This window comes from Pseudophryne corroboree, chromosome 4, assembly GCF_028390025.1.
Source record: "Pseudophryne corroboree isolate aPseCor3 chromosome 4, aPseCor3.hap2, whole genome shotgun sequence".
In the NCBI taxonomy this organism is placed as follows: Eukaryota; Metazoa; Chordata; class Amphibia; order Anura; family Myobatrachidae; genus Pseudophryne; species Pseudophryne corroboree.
In genome coordinates, this window is record NC_086447.1 from 597,989,919 (window position 1) to 598,005,804 (window position 15,886).

The 15,886-nt window shown below is 47.1% G+C and overlaps 1 protein-coding gene across 1 annotated transcript in view; it reads left to right on the forward strand.

The window, feature by feature from the left end:
- CAPN9 (calpain 9) overlaps window positions 1–15,886 on the forward strand; it is a 283,180-nt gene that overhangs the window by 27,554 nt on the left and 239,740 nt on the right. The window lies entirely within an intron of this gene.

Consider the following 15,886-nt stretch of genomic DNA (forward strand, 5'->3'; position numbering starts at 1 on the left):
ACAGGGGAGGCACTGCCTCCCCTGACTGCACGTCCCTGGTTGACTATAATTTTAAGCTTAAATTAGAGTTGGGTTTATGCTGCAATTAATTGTAGGGTTAGGATTGTGTTGTGGTTAGGGTTAGACCCTTTGTCGACATGCCGACTTGTTGACATTTTGTACATGGTGAAAGTACTGTATATTTAATTTGAAAGAATATTTTTGAATTGTCTAGTGGTTCATTGTGCATTAAGATTTAAGACATAGGGGGTAATTCTGAGTAGATCGCAGCAGGAATATGGGGGGTAATTCCAAGTTGATCGCAGCAGGAAATTTTTTAGCAGTTGGGCAAAACCATGTGCACTGCAGGGGAGGCAGATATAACATTTGCAGAGAGAGATAGATTTGGGTGTGGTGTGTTCAATCTGCAATTTAATTTGCAGTGTAAAAATAAAGCAGCCAGTATTTACCCTGCACAGAAATAAAATAACCGACTCAAATCTAACTCTTTCTGCACATGTTATATCTGCCTCCCCTGCAGTGCACATGGTTTTTCCCAACTGCTAAAAAATTTCCTGCTGCGATCAACTTGGAATTACCCCCTTTGTTAGCAAATGGGCAAAACCAAGGCCCTCATTCCGAGTTGTTCGCTCGGTAAAAATCTTCGCATCGCAGCGATTTTCCGCTTAATGCGCATGCGCAATGTCCGCACTGCGACTGCGCGAAGTAAATTTGCTATGTAGTTTGGAATTTTACTCACGGCTTTTTCATCGTTCTGGCGATCGTAATGTGATTGGCAGGAAATGGGTGTTACTGGGCGGAAACAGGCCGTTTTATGGGCGTGTGGGAAAAAACGCTACCGTTTCCGGAAAAAACGCAGGAGTGGCCGGAGAAACGGAGGAGTGTCTGGGCGAACGCTGGGTGTGTTTGTGACGTCAAACCAGGAACGACAAGCACTGAACTGATCGCAGATGCCGAGTAAGTCTGGAGCTACTCAGAAACTGCTACGAGGTGTGTAATCGCAATATTGCGAATACATCGTTCGCAATTTTAAGATGCTAAGATTTACTCCCAGTAGGCGGCGGCTTAGCATGAGCAAATCTGCTAAAATCCGCTTGCGAGCGAACAACTCGGAATGAGGGCCCATGTGCACTGCAGGGGGGGGCAGATATAACATGTGCAGAGAGAGTTAGATTTGGATGTGGTGTGTTCAATCTGCAATCTAAATTGCAGTGTAAAAATAAAGCAGCCAGTATTTACGCTGCACAGAAACAAAATAACCCACCCAAATCTAACTCTTTCTGCACATGTTATATCTGCCCCCCTGCAGTGCACATGGTTTTGCCCAACTGCTAACAAAATTCCTGCTGCGATCAACTCAGAATTACCCCCATAGTCAACACACTCAGTAACACATTGGATTGTTTTAGAAAGTACCACTGTTTCATTTTTGCAGCTTGTATAAGTATTTAAACTATCTGCTTAAAGCAGAATTTTAAAAGTGCAGTAAAGCTCTGCCAGAACTATTTGTGAGCTTTGTAGTATATGACTGCAGTTAGGAACTGTCTGTGGGTCCAGGTGTTTTACAGAGTGGATCTTTGTTTTACATAGAGATGAGCGGGTTCGGTTCCTTGAGAACCGAACCCTACCGGACTTCACTACCCGAGTCTGGATCCGAGCCCGACTCAGGTTTTCCCGCCTGAGTCGGAAACAAGAACGAGGCAAAACGTCATCATCATGCTGCCGGCTTCTTGCAGGTTTTGGATTCCATATAAGGAGCCGCGCATCACCGCCATTTTCACTCCGGCATTGGAGAGTGTAGCGAGAGGACGTGTCTGCATCCTCAGTGTCTGTGTGGGAGGGAAAGTGGGGTGGTGATTCCAGTGCTGTCTTGTGCTGCTCAGTCCAGTGTAGTGTCTTATGCTGCATCAGTCCAGTCACAGTGGTGGTGTCCTCCGCTTCCATATGTCCAGTGCTGCTGTATAATTCCAGTGCAGTGGTGCTGTGTTGTCCTGCATCAGTACAGTGGTAATGTCTTCTGCTGCATCACTACGATCTGCCGGCGGCCGACCGCCGGCATACTGAAGACCACTCGTCCAGTCACAGTGGTGGTGTCCTCTGCTGCCATATGTCCAGTGCTGCTGTATAAGTTCAGTCCATTGCAGTGGTGCTGTGTTGTCCTGCATCAGTCCAGTGGTGATGTCCCTCTGCTGCTGTATAAGCCCAGTAGTACTGCCGTATATGTCCAGTGATACTACCGTATATGTCCAGTGATACTGCCATATAAATCCAGTGATACTGCCATATATGTCCAGTGTTACTGCCATATAATTCCAGTGATACTGCCATATATGCCCAGTGGCACTGCCGTATAAATCCAGTGGTGCTGGCATATAAATCCAGTCCAGTGATACTGCTGTATATGTCCAGTGATACTGCCGTATATAGGAGATCGGATGCAGATACCATGTGTCCTATCTATCACTTAGCTCAGCGACTGTCCTAACATGTTGTCTGTCTAGTAAAGTGTGTATTTACAATAAGTGCCCGTGTTTATAGTAGAAGCTGCAGCCTCTACGGGCGCCATCGCTCACACACCACACCGGAGACAGCCTCTATACAGCCCATATAGTCACGCGGGTGGTCTCTCACACGGGAGCCACGGTCAGCGGCTTTCCGCTGATACACGCGGCGTGAAGGAAATTTAGGTCCATGCCGCTTTAGGGCTTTATTGTGAAAGACTGTATGTGTGTGGGCCCTATTAAATGGACACACAGTGTGCGAGCAGCACTACACTGAGGGGACATGTACGGCCCCAGTGATACTGTGGATGTGTGAACCGCAGCGCATAGGTAGAATTACAGTTTAAACACACTGTGCTACCGTACACATGAAAAGCATATGTACTAACATTACATTGAATAAACAACTGTCCTATTATGAGTATTGAATAAAAGCTGTATGATGAATGTGCCACAAAAACTTTATAATATATTATGTGTGTGTAATTAGTGCTGATATATCAATGTAATCATAAATACAGTCCAGTGCCATACAATATAGAGCACTATCAAATATCAATGTTATACACATTCAGCACCTAGAGAGAACGTGAATAAGCCCTAACTGTTTGTGGACTATCCATCTGTCAGACAGGATTAAGGGGAGCCTAAGGAAAAGAAAAATTAAATCACACAACTCATCATTTGGTCAGATGTTTAGGATAGCAGCACAGGGATATTGTTCCCCGAAGCAGCAACAATTGATTTATCTATACTGAACACTAGTAGGCACCTCGGTTAATAAAACTATATGGCCCACCACTTAAGTATTTATAACAAAGAGTGCATTATTAGTCAGTGATGCGCACACTGCAAGCACAGAGTTAAATTATAATAGTGGTGGTACTATGAAATCACACTTAGGAGCTATCAACTCCTAGATACAAATTATACAAACTCCTAGATACATTTCAAGACACTAAGGGGTATATGCAATTGGGGTCAAATTGACGAAAATGTCGAAAAACGGGTCATTTTCGACACAAAGAGCCTGTCAAATTTGATTCGACAATGCAATACAGTACTTTTCAACAAAAAACCTGCCTTTTCATTTTCGACTTTCGGCAATTCGACTTTTTTTCAATTCGACATGTCTGCAATGTTAAAATGCGTCTTTTAGACAAAAGTATATTCAATTGAAGAATGTCGATTCGACAACAGTGCTTTTCGACAGTTATTTCGTCAATTTCATTCCACCTCATTTTCCTGTCGTGATCTAATAAAAATTTTTAAAAACATGAATTTTTTTGTGCTTTTTTTATTGCTAATAGCATATCTATTTATATTAGAAGGGATTATCTACTTGGTTTGTCCTTAGGAGCCACAAGTATTATTTTATCGATTTTTTTAAAAGAATATATATTTTTTTTTTTACAAACTCCAGTAATATGGAGAGATCAGTGCATGTTTTTAGGTTGGAAAGTGTGTAAAAGTGTTAAAATTCCTGAAAAAAAATGCGTGGGGTCCCCCCTCCTAAGCATAACCAGCCTCGGGCTCTTTGAGCCGGTCCTGGTTGTAAAAATACAGGGGAAAAATGACAGGGATTCCCCCGTATTTCAACAACCAGCACCGGGCTCTGTATCCAGTCCTGGTGCAAAACATATGGGGGACAAAAGACGTAGGGGTCCCCCATATTTTTTACACCAGCACCGGGCTCCACTAGCCAGAGAGATAATGCCACAGCCGGGGGACACTTTTATATAGGTCCCTGTGGCCGTGGCATTAAATCCCCAACTAGTCACCCCTGGCCAGGGTATCCTGGAGGAGTGGGGACCACTTAAATCAAGGGGTCCCCCCCTCCAACCACCCAAGGGCCAGGGGTGAAGCTCGAGGCTGTCCCCCCAATCCAAGGGTGGTGGATGGGGGGCAGATAGCCATGTGTCAAAATAAAATATTGCTTTTTGTCGCAGAACTACAAGTCCCAGCAAGCCTCCCCTGCAAGCTGGTACTTGGAGAACCATAAGTACCAGCATGCAGGGGGAAAACGGGCCCGCTGGTACCTGTAGTTCTACTACAAAAAAAATACCCAAATAAAAACAGTACACACACACCGTGACAGTATAACTTTATTTCATACATGCACACCAATATACACACATACTTACCTATGTTGACACGAAGAGTCGGTCCCCTTCTCCACGTAGAATCCACAGGGTACCTGTAAATAAAATTGTACTCACAACAATCCAGTGTAGATCAGTCCTCTTCTTGTTTGTAATCCACGTACTTGGCAAAATAAAAAAACGGAAAACACGGACCACGCACTGAAAGGGGTCCCATGTTTACACATGGGACCCCTTTCCCCAACTGGCGGGACCCCCCGTGACTGCTGTCAAAGAGGGTCCCTTCAGCCAATCAGGGAGTGCCACAACATGGCACTCTCCTGATTGGCTGTGCGGGCCTGAGCTGTCAATCAGGCGGCGCACTCGAGATACACTGTAGTGTTAGGCGCCGGGGTCCGCTTGTCTGCGCGGCCCGGCGCCTAGCAACTAGAGACGCCGTGCGCGTACAGCCGCCGGCTCCCTAGCAACGCTAGACGCCGGGCGCGCTGAGCCGCACGGACCCTAGCAACGGGGACGCCACTGGCGGACCGCGTTCCCTGTTGCTAGGCTTTAGGAAATTAAGATATTCACCTGCTCTCTGGCCGTGCAGCAAGGCAGCTGCACGGCATTTATTCTAATCAGCCTTTAGCAGCTGATTGGAGGACTCCTTGTTAAATACACTCCCAGGGCTTCTCACAGACGCCGGTAATAGCTTCCTGCATGCTGCCTTTGTTTGCTGAGAGTCTGTTTCCAGTCCTGCTGTATCCGGTCATTCCAGTCCTCAGAAGTCCGGTATTCGGGAGATGTCATCTCATCCCAAGAGGTCGTTTGGTTCCCTGGAGTCCTGACTGATCACCGTTTTATATCCAGTGGTGTTCGTGAGTTGCGGCTCTGCCGTGTGTTGCGGCTCAGCCGCTTTACCTTTTAGATTTTGTGTTTGGAGCATTTGCGGAGGGTTCCGCTTCCACAAGTCCTCTCTGGTACTCGGCGGTGCCGGGTAGGAGAATTGGACAAGTGAATATTTTGGTTGTCCTTTTCCCTGGCGGTTTCTCCGCACATATTATAGTTTTGAGTTTGCTTAGCCCCTGGCCTGGTTGTTTAGTTAGAGGGCCTCTTGTTATCACCCTGTCTCGGGTTTCCCTTTGTCTCTCATTAAGACCGGGGGGCATCGAAGTTGGGCAGACATAAATCCGCCCTTCAAACGCGGCTGCCAAGGGCTCAAGAAACCATAGTCTCGCAGGGGATTTCTGACAACACGGGTGAGACAACAGAGTTAGGGCGCCAGGGGCTATTTTCCCGTCCTGCTCCCTTCCCCAGCATTCCGTTCCAGTGCTCCGGTCCTTGCCATAAGATCTCCTCTGACCAGAGTGCTGGAATCATAACATTATTACCGGCCATACCAAAACTTAAAATTAAACGGGGTTTAATTTTTTCTCATTCAGTTTTGTGAGAGTTTATCGGCCTCATGAATCCAACAGGTTTAGGGCCAAATCCTGGTCAGCTCTTAGTCAGCCAGATTCAAGAACTTACTCAGATGGTTCAGGATCTTTCTCTTCGGGTGAAGTCGCAGGAAGATCTTTTGCGAGCTTCCCCAAGGGTAGTCCCTGAACCAAAGATGCATTTACCTGACCGTTTTTCTGGTGATAGAAAAGAGTTTTTTAATTTTAAAGAATCCTGTAAACTTTATTTTCGTTTAAGACCGACTTCCTCGGGTACTGAATCTCAGCGGGTCGGGATTATTATTTCTTTGCTCCAGGGGGATCCTCAGACCTGGGCATTTGGTTTAAGAGCAGAGGATCCGGCATTGTTGTCAGTTGACGCTTTTTTTGAGTCTTTAGGGCTCTTGTATGATGACCCTGATAGAGAGGCGTCCGCTGAAAGTCAGTTGCGCGCTCTCAGACAGGGTAGAAATCCTGCGGAGGTTTATTGTACGGAGTTTCGCCGTTGGTCGAACGACTGTGGCTGGAATGACCCAGCCCTGCGCAGTCAGTTTCGCCTCTGCTTATCAGAGTCTATAAAAGACAGTCTCCTTCAGTACCCCGCTCCTGAGACTCTCGATAAACTCATGGAGCTTTCTATTAAGATTGATCGTCGTCTCAGAGAGCGGAGGGCTGAAAAAGGAGCACCTGTAAGGTCAAGTCCGTGTGTATATTCCATTCCTGAAGACGTAGAGGAGCCCATGCAGATGGGTCTCTCCCGGCTGTCTCCTGAAGAAAGAGCCAGAAGGCAAAATTCTGGTCTTTGTCTGTACTGTGGGGGTAAGGGACATTTTGCTCGTAATTGTCCGAACAAGTCGGGAAACGCTTTGACCAGGTGAATTGTGAGGGGGTTCACCTAGGTCTGCAGCTTATCTCCTCAAATAACTCCCTTTTAGTCCCAGTTAAAGTTTCCTTTGGCAGCCTCAGTTCTTCGGTGTCGGCTTTTGTTGACAGTGGAGCTGCAGGAAACTTTATGGATTTAACTTGGGCTAAGGCCTTAGGCATTCCTCAGTTACCTTTGGGTAGGTGTGTCACCATGCATGGCTTAGATGGGAGTCCGCTGTCTAATGGGATTATTTCTCTCCGTACACCCCCTGTACTACTTACAGTAGGAGCTCTACATTCCGAGAAAATCGAGTTCTATCTTACACATTGCCCAGCAGTTCCAGTTGTTCTGGGTCACCCTTGGCTGGCCTTTCATAATCCCACCATTGATTGGCGGTCGGGGGAGATTTCACAATGGGGTACTTTTTGTGATAAGGAATGTATCACGTTTCCAGTCAGAGTAGCAGCTATCATTCCAGAACTCATTCCGGTGGAATACCTGGAGTTTGCTGATGTTTTCTCCAAAGGCAATGCGGACATTCCTCCTCCCCATCAGCCTTATGATTGTGCTATTGAGTTAATTCCTGGTGCCGCATTGCCAAAGGGAAGATTATATGCATTATCCGGGCCAGAAACTGCGGCTATGAATGATTATGTAAAGGAGAGCCTTGAGAAAGGATTTATTAGACCATCAAAATCTCCTTTAAGTGCAGGCTTCTTCTTTGTGGAGAAAAAGGATGGCTCGCTTAGACCTTGCATTGATTTTAGAGCCCTGAATAAGATCTCAGTTAAAAACACCTATCCTTTGCCGTTGATTTCTGTACTCTTTGATCAGTTACGTTATGCTGTGATTTTTTCTAAAATTGACCTTAGAGGAGCGTACAACCTCATCCGAATTAAATCTGGAGATGAGTAGAAAAGCGGCCTTTCGAGAGAAGAAATTTTCTGACAGGCTCCGACGTCCTTGCACTTTTAAGGTGGGAGATAGGGTGTGGTTGTCGACTCGCAACATCAGGCTTCGACAATCCTCGGCTAGACTGGGACCCAAATTTATTGGGCCATTTCTTATTATTAAAAGAGTCAACCCAGTTGCCTTTCGGTTACGTTTACCAAGATCTCTCAGGATTGGAAATACGTTTCATTGTTCCCTGTTGAAACAATACGTTTCTTCCAGTAGATTTCCTCGGAAGATCTCTCAGGGTAGATCTCCAGTGGATGTACAGGGACAACAGGAGTTCTTGGTAGAGAAGGTTCTCGATTCCAAATTGTCCCGGGGTCGGCTGTATTTTCTAGTTCACTGGAAAGGCTATGGTCCGGAGGAAAGGTCTTGGGTCCTGGATAAGGATCTTCATGCCCCGAGGCTCAAGAGGGCATTTTTTCGTGAATTTCCTCAGAAACCTGGCTTTAGGGGTTCCTTGACCCCTCCTCAAGGGGGGGGGTACTGTTAGGCGCCGGGGTCCGCTTGTCTGCGCGGCCCGGCGCCTAGCAACTAGAGACGCCGTGCGCGTACAGCCGCCGGCTCCCTAGCAACGCTAGACGCCGGGCGCGCTGAGCCGCACGGACCCTAGCAACGGGGACGCCACTGGCGGACCGCGTTCCCCGTTGCTAGGCTTTAGGAAATTAAGATATTCACCTGCTCTCTGGCCGTGCAGCAAGGCAGCTGCACGGCATTTATTCTAATCAGCCTTTAGCAGCTGATTGGAGGACTCCTTGTTAAATACACTCCCAGGGCTTCTCACAGACGCCGGTAATAGCTTCCTGCATGCTGCCTTTGTTTGCTGAGAGTCTGTTTCCAGTCCTGCTGTATCCGGTCATTCCAGTCCTCAGAAGTCCGGTATTCGGGAGTTGTCATCTCATCCCAAGAGGTCGTTTGGTTCCCTGGAGTCCTGACTGATCACCGTTTTATATCCAGTGGTGTTCGTGAGTTGCGGCTCTGCCGTGTGTTGCGGCTCAGCCGCTTTACCTTTTAGATTTTGTGTTTGGAGCATTTGCGGAGGGTTCCGCTTCCACAAGTCCTCTCTGGTACTCGGCGGTGCCGGGTAGGAGAATTGGACAAGTGGATATTTTGGTTGTCCTTTTCCCTGGCGGTTTCTCCGCACATATTATAGTTTTGAGTTTGCTTAGCCCCTGGCCTGGTTGTTTAGTTAGAGGGCCTCTTGTTATCACCCTGTCTCGGGTTTCCCTTTGTCTCTCATTAAGACCGGGGGGCATCGAAGTTGGGCAGACATAATCCGCCCTTCAAACGCGGCTGCCAAGGGCTCAAGAAACCATAGTCTCGCAGGGGATTTCTGACAACACGGGTGAGACAACAGAGTTAGGGCGCCAGGGGCTATTTTCCCGTCCTGCTCCCTTCCCCAGCATTCCGTTCCAGTGCTCCGGTCCTTGCCATAAGATCTCCTCTGACCAGAGTGCTGGAATCATAACATGTAGCGCATAGGCGCTCCATTGTATCCAATGGTGGAAACTTTGCAGTCAGCGGTAGACCGCGAGGTTATGTGGGGTCACTCTTGTGGTCTACCGCTGACTGCAAAGTTCCCACCATTGGATACAATGGAGCGCCTATGCGCTACATTGTATCTCGAGTGCTCCGCCTGACTGACAGTTCAGGCGCGCACAGCCAATCAGGAGAGTGCCATGACGTGGCGCTCCCTGATTGGCTGAAGGGACCCTCTTTGACAGCAGTCACAGGGGTCCCACCAGTCGGGGAAAGGGAACCATGTATAAACATGGGACCTCTTTCAGTGCGTGGTCCGTGTTTTCCGTTTTTTTATTTTGCCAAGTACGTGGATTACAAACAAGAAGAGGACTGATCTATACTGGATTGTTGTGAGTACAATTTTATTTACAGGTACCCCGTGGATTCTACGTGGAGAAGGGGACCGACTCTTTGTGTCAACATAGGTAAGTATGTATGTATGTTGGTGTGCATGTATGTAATAAAGTTATACTATCACGGTGTGTGTGTGTGTATTGTTTTTATTTGGGTATTTTTTTTGTAGTAGAACTACAGGTACCAGCGGGCCTGTTTCCCCCCCCCCCCGCATGCTGGTACTTGTGGTTCTCTAAGTACCAGCTTGCGGGGGAGGCTTGCTGGGGCTTGTAGTTCTGCTACAAGAAACAATATTCTTTTTTTGACACATGGCTATCAGCCCCCCATCCACCACCCTTGGATGGGAGGGGACAGCCTCGGGCTTCACCCCTGGCCCTTGGGTGGCTGTAGAGAGGGGACCCCTTGATTTAAGGGGTCCCCACTCCTCCAGGGTACCCCCGCCAGGGGTGACTAGTTGGGGATTTAATGCCACGGCCGCAGGGACCAATATAAAAGTGTCCCCCGGCTGTGGCAATATCTCCTTGGCTAGTGGAGCCCGGTGCTCGTGTGAAAAATACGGGGGACCCCTACGTCTTTTGTCCCCGTATTTTTTACACCAGGACCAGACGCAGAGCCCGGTGCTGGTTGTTAAAATACGGGGGAACCCCTGTCATTTTTCCCCCCGTATTTTTACAACCAGGACCGTCTCAAAGAGCCCAAGGCTGGCTATGCTTAGGAGGGGGGAACCCAAGCAATTTTTTTCACGATTTTTTGAACACTTTGTGCCGTCCATGAAGTCGAATCCAGGCCGCCCACTATTCGTCAATTGGTCCGTTTTTCGACAGTGGGACTGTCAAATCCGTTATTTATTGAATATGTCAAATTCGGGTCCCGGCGGGAGGGTTTTGACTGTCAAATTGTGTCGAATTCAAAAACGGTCGAATTCCAGCCGGAATTCGACCGCAATTGCATATACCCCTAAGCAACTAGCATTGCTACAAATATTGAAACATTATTCTAAGATACTGGAGACAGTGAAGAAATACACAATTACAGTGGCCAAGCTTTTTAATTCACTTTATTTATTTTGTCACAATTTATTTCACATGCACTATATTTCACTTATGTTTTAATGATTACAATAAAAGTTATATTTTAGAATTTGTGGTCATCTATCATAAAGATATTTGACTTTAAGAAAGTATATAAGTCCGTGTGTGCACATTACAGGGAATTTCTTTTCTTTTGATCCTTTATATCTACATCATTCCTAGGAGCACCTCCCAATACATATAAGGTACTTATCTATATTACTGAATAAAAGGGAAAGGACTGATACTATATATGAGAATACAGAACTGAAAAGAAGGCGTCTGTGCGACTCTTTACTTATCTTACAAATACTGCCATATATGTCCAGTGGTACTGCCGTATAAGTCCAGTGGTACTGCCATATAACTCCAGTGATACTGCTTTATATGTCTAGTGGTACTGCCATATAATTCCAGTGATACTGCCGTATATGTCCAGTGGTACTGCCATATAATGCCAGTGATACTGACATATAATTCCAGTGATACTTCCATATATGTCCAGTGATACTGCCGTATAATTCCAGTGGTACTGGCATATAAGTCCAGTGCTAGTGACATATAATTCAAGTGGTACTGACGTAATAAATCCAGTGATACTGCCATATAAATCCAATGTTACTGCCGTATAATTCCAGTGATACTGATGTATAATTCCAGTGGTACTGGCGTAATAGTCCAGTGATACTGCCGTGTAAATCCAGTCCAGTGGTACTGCCATATAATTCCAGTGGTACTGCCGTATAATTCCAGTGATACTGCTATATAATTCCAGTGATACTGCTGTATATGTCCAGTGGTACTGCCATATAAGTCCAGTGGTACTGCCGTATAAGTCCAGTGGTACTGCCATATAAATCCAGTGGTACTGGCGTATAAATCAAGTCCAGTGGTGCTGCCATATAAGTTTAGTGGTGATGTCCTGTGCTTTATATTATTTACTCCAAATAATTGGGGTTATTAATATTTAATCCAAATCATTTTTACAGGGTTTGCCCTGTGTGGTGTAGAGGTATGCTCTCCTTTGCTGCATTTTGTTATATAACGCCAGAAAAATAATGGAGAACAAAAATTTGGAGGATAAAATAGGGAAAGATCAAAAACCACTTCCTCCTACTGGTGCTGCCGCAGCTGCTGTTGTTGCTGCTGGGAGTTGATCGTCATCCCAGAGGGGAAGTCGGAAGACCACTTGTACTACTTCAACTAAGCAAATGACTGTCCAACAGTCCTTTGCGAGAAAGATGAAATATGACAGCAGTCATCCTGTTGCAAAGCGGATTACTGAGGCCTTGACAGCTATGTTGGTGTTAGACGTGCATCCGGTATTCGCCATTAGTGCAGTGGGACTGCAGTGTCAACCCCAGATGGGCCAGGTGTTTGTGCCGCACACTTGTGCCGCTTAGCTTAGTCATCCAGTTACCTCATTGCTGCTTTTATACTTCCTTGCATGATGTGCTGTTTGGGGACTGTTTTTTTACGTGCCATGCTGTCTGCCACTGCAGTGCCACTCCTAGATGGGCCAGGTGTTTGTGCCGAACACTTGTGTCGCTTAGCTTAGTCATCCAGCTACCTCATTGCACCTCTTTTTCCTCTTTGCATGATGTGCTGTTTGGGGACTATTTTTTTTCAAGGGCCATCCTGTCTGCCCCTGCAGTGCCACTCTTAGATGGGCCAGGGTTTTGTGCCGCACATTTGTGTCGCTTAACTTGGTCATATAGCCACCTCATTACACCTCTTTTTCTTCTTTGCATTATGTGCTGTTTGGGGACTATTTTTTTTTAAGTGTCATCCTGTCTGACACTGCAGTGCCACTCCTAGATGGGCCAGGTGTTTGTGCCACACATTTGTGTCGCTTAGCTTAGTCATACAGCCACCTCGGTGCAACCTTTTTGGCCTAACAACACTACTGTGAGGAGTGAGGTGTTCAGAATAAACCAAAACTCGAAAGGGTGGTTTTGGAAAAACCAATCCAGTTCCAAAACACGAGAATGAAACCAGAACCAAAACAAAAACACGAAAAGTGCCCGCCACACATCTGTAGTTTTACATACATTTAAAACTGAATTTAACCTATGCGGTGGTATGCGTGGAAATCTTCCGGGCTAGCCAACACTGGCTACCCTGGAAGATTTCCCGGCATACTACCTCCTGACTCCCTTGGGACAGGCGTGCAGCGTGCACGGTGCCAGGGAATCAGCATACTCCATTATGGAGTTTATCCCACCACCCAGACTCCACAAGGCAGCCGGGAATCAGCACTGGGGCTGGCGATCCCAGCGGGTGATTTAAATTGAAAACCCACCACTGAAGGGGTTAAAGTGAACTCTGTGTTAAACTCAGAAGAGCTATGAAAAGGTGCATACACGCTAGAGATGAGCGCCGGAAATTTTTCGGGTTTTGTGTTTTGGTTTTGGGTTCGGTTCCGCGGCCGTGTTTTGGGTTCGACCGCGTTTTGGCAAAACCTCACCGAATTTTTTTTGTCGGATTGGGGTGTGTTTTGGATTCGGGTGTTTTTTTCAAAAAACCCTAAAAAACAGCTTAAATCATAGAATTTGGGGGTCATTTTGATCCCAAAGTATTATTAACCTCAAAAACCATAATTTACACTCATTTTCAGTCTATTCTGAATACCTCACACCTCACAATATTATTTTTAGTCCTAAAATTTGCACCGAGGTCGCTGTGTGAGTAAGATAAGCGACCCTAGTGGCCGACACAAACACCGGGCCCATCTAGGAGTGGCACTGCAGTGTCACGCAGGATGTCCCTTCCAAAAAACCCTCCCCAAACAGCACATGACGCAAAGAAAAAAAGAGGCGCAATGAGGTAGCTGTGTGAGTAAGATAAGCGACCCTAGTGGCCGACACAAACACCGGGCCCATCTAGGAGTGGCACTGCAGTGTCACGCAGGATGTCCCTTCCAAAAAACCCTCCCCAAACAGCACATGACGCAAAGAAAAAAAGAGGCGCAATGAGGTAGCTGACTGTGTGAGTAAGATAAGCGACCCTAGTGGCCGACACAAACACCGGGCCCATCTAGGAGTGGCACTGCAGTGTCACGCAGGATGGCCCTTCCAAAAAACCCTTCCCAAACAGCACATGACGCAAAGAAAAAAAGAGGCGCAATGAGGTAGCTGACTGTGTGAGTAAGATAAGCGACCCTAGTGGCCGACACAAACACCGGGCCCATCTAGGAGTGGCACTGCAGTGTCACGCATGATGGCCCTTCCAAAAAACCCTCCCCAAACAGCACATGACGCAAAGAAAAAAAGAGGCGCAATGAGGTAGCTGACTGTGTGAGTAAGATAAGCGACCCTAGTGGCCGACACAAACACCGGGCCCATCTAGGAGTGGCACTGCAGTGTCACGCAGGATGGCCCTTCCAAAAAACCCTCCCCAAACAGCACATGACGCAAAGAAAAAAAGAGGCGCAATGAGGTAGCTGACTGTGTGAGTAAGATAAGCGACCCTAGTGGCCGACACAAACACCGGGCCCATCTAGGAGTGGCACTGCAGTGTCACGCAGGATGGCCCTTCCAAAAAACCCTCCCCAAACAGCACATGACGCAAAGAAAAATAAAAGAAAAAAGAGGTGCAAGATGGAATTGTCCTTGGGCCCTCCCACCCACCCTTATGTTGTATAAACAGGACATGCACACTTTAACCAACCCATCATTTCAGTGACAGGGTCTGCCACACGACTGTGACTGATATGACGGGTTGGTTTGGACCCCCCCCAAAAAAGAAGCAATTAATCTCTCCTTGCACAAACTGGCTCTACAGAGGCAAGATGTCCACCTCATCATCATCCTCCGATATATCACCATGTACATCCCCCTCCTCACAGATTATCAATTCGTCCCCACTGGAATCCACCATCTCAGCTCCCTGTGTACTTTGTGGAGGCAATTGCTGCTGGTCAATGTCTCCGCGGAGGAATTGATTATAATTCATTTTAATGAACATCATCTTCTCCACATTTTCTGGATGTAACCTCGTACGCCGATTGCTGACAAGGTGAGCGGCGGCACTAAACACTCTTTCGAAGTACACACTTGTGGGAGGGCAACTTAGGTAGAATAAAGCCAGTTTGTGCAAGGGCCTCCAAATTGCCTCTTTTTCCTGCCAGTATAAGTACGGACTGTGTGACGTGCCTACTTGGATGCGGTCACTCATATAATCCTCCACCATTCTTTCAATGTTGAGAGAATCATATGCAGTGACAGTAGACGACATGTCCGTAATCGTTGTCAGGTCCTTCAGTCCGGACCAGATGTCAGCATCAGCAGTCGCTCCAGACTGCCCTGCATCACCGCCAGCGGGTGGGCTCGGAATTCTGAGCCTTTTCCTCGCACCCCCAGTTGCGGGAGAATGTGAAGGAGGAGATGTTGACAGGTCGCGTTCCGCTTGACTTGACAATTTTCTCACCAGCAGGTCTTTCAACCCCAGCAGACTTGTGTCTGCCGGAAAGAGAGATCCAAGGTAGGTTTTAAATCTAGGATCGAGCACGGTGGCCAAAATGTAGTGCTCTGATTTCAACAGATTGACCACCCGTGAATCCTTGTTAAGCGAATTAAGGGCTCCATCCACAAGTCCCACATGCCTAGCGGAATCGCTCCGTGTTAGCTCCTCCTTCAATGTCTCCAGCTTCTTCTGCAAAAGCCTGATGAGGGGAATGACCTGACTCAGGCTGGCAGTGTCTGAACTGACTTCACGTGTGGCAAGTTCAAAGGGCATCAGAACCTTGCACAACGTTGAAATCATTCTCCACTGCACTTGAGACAGGTGCATTCCACCTCCTATATCGTGCTCAATTGTATAGGCTTGAATGGCCTTTTGCTGCTCCTCCAACCTCTGAAGCATATAGAGGGTTGAATTCCACCTCGTTACCACTTCTTGCTTCAGATGATGGCAGGGCAGGTTCAGTAGTTTTTGGTGGTGCTCCAGTCTTCTGTACGTGGTGCCTGTACGCCGAAAGTGTCCCGCAATTCTTCTGGCCACCGACAGCATCTCTTGCACGCCCCTGTCGTTTTTAAAAAAATTCTGCACCACCAAATTCAAGGTATGTGCAAAACATGGGACGTGCTGGAATTTGCCCATA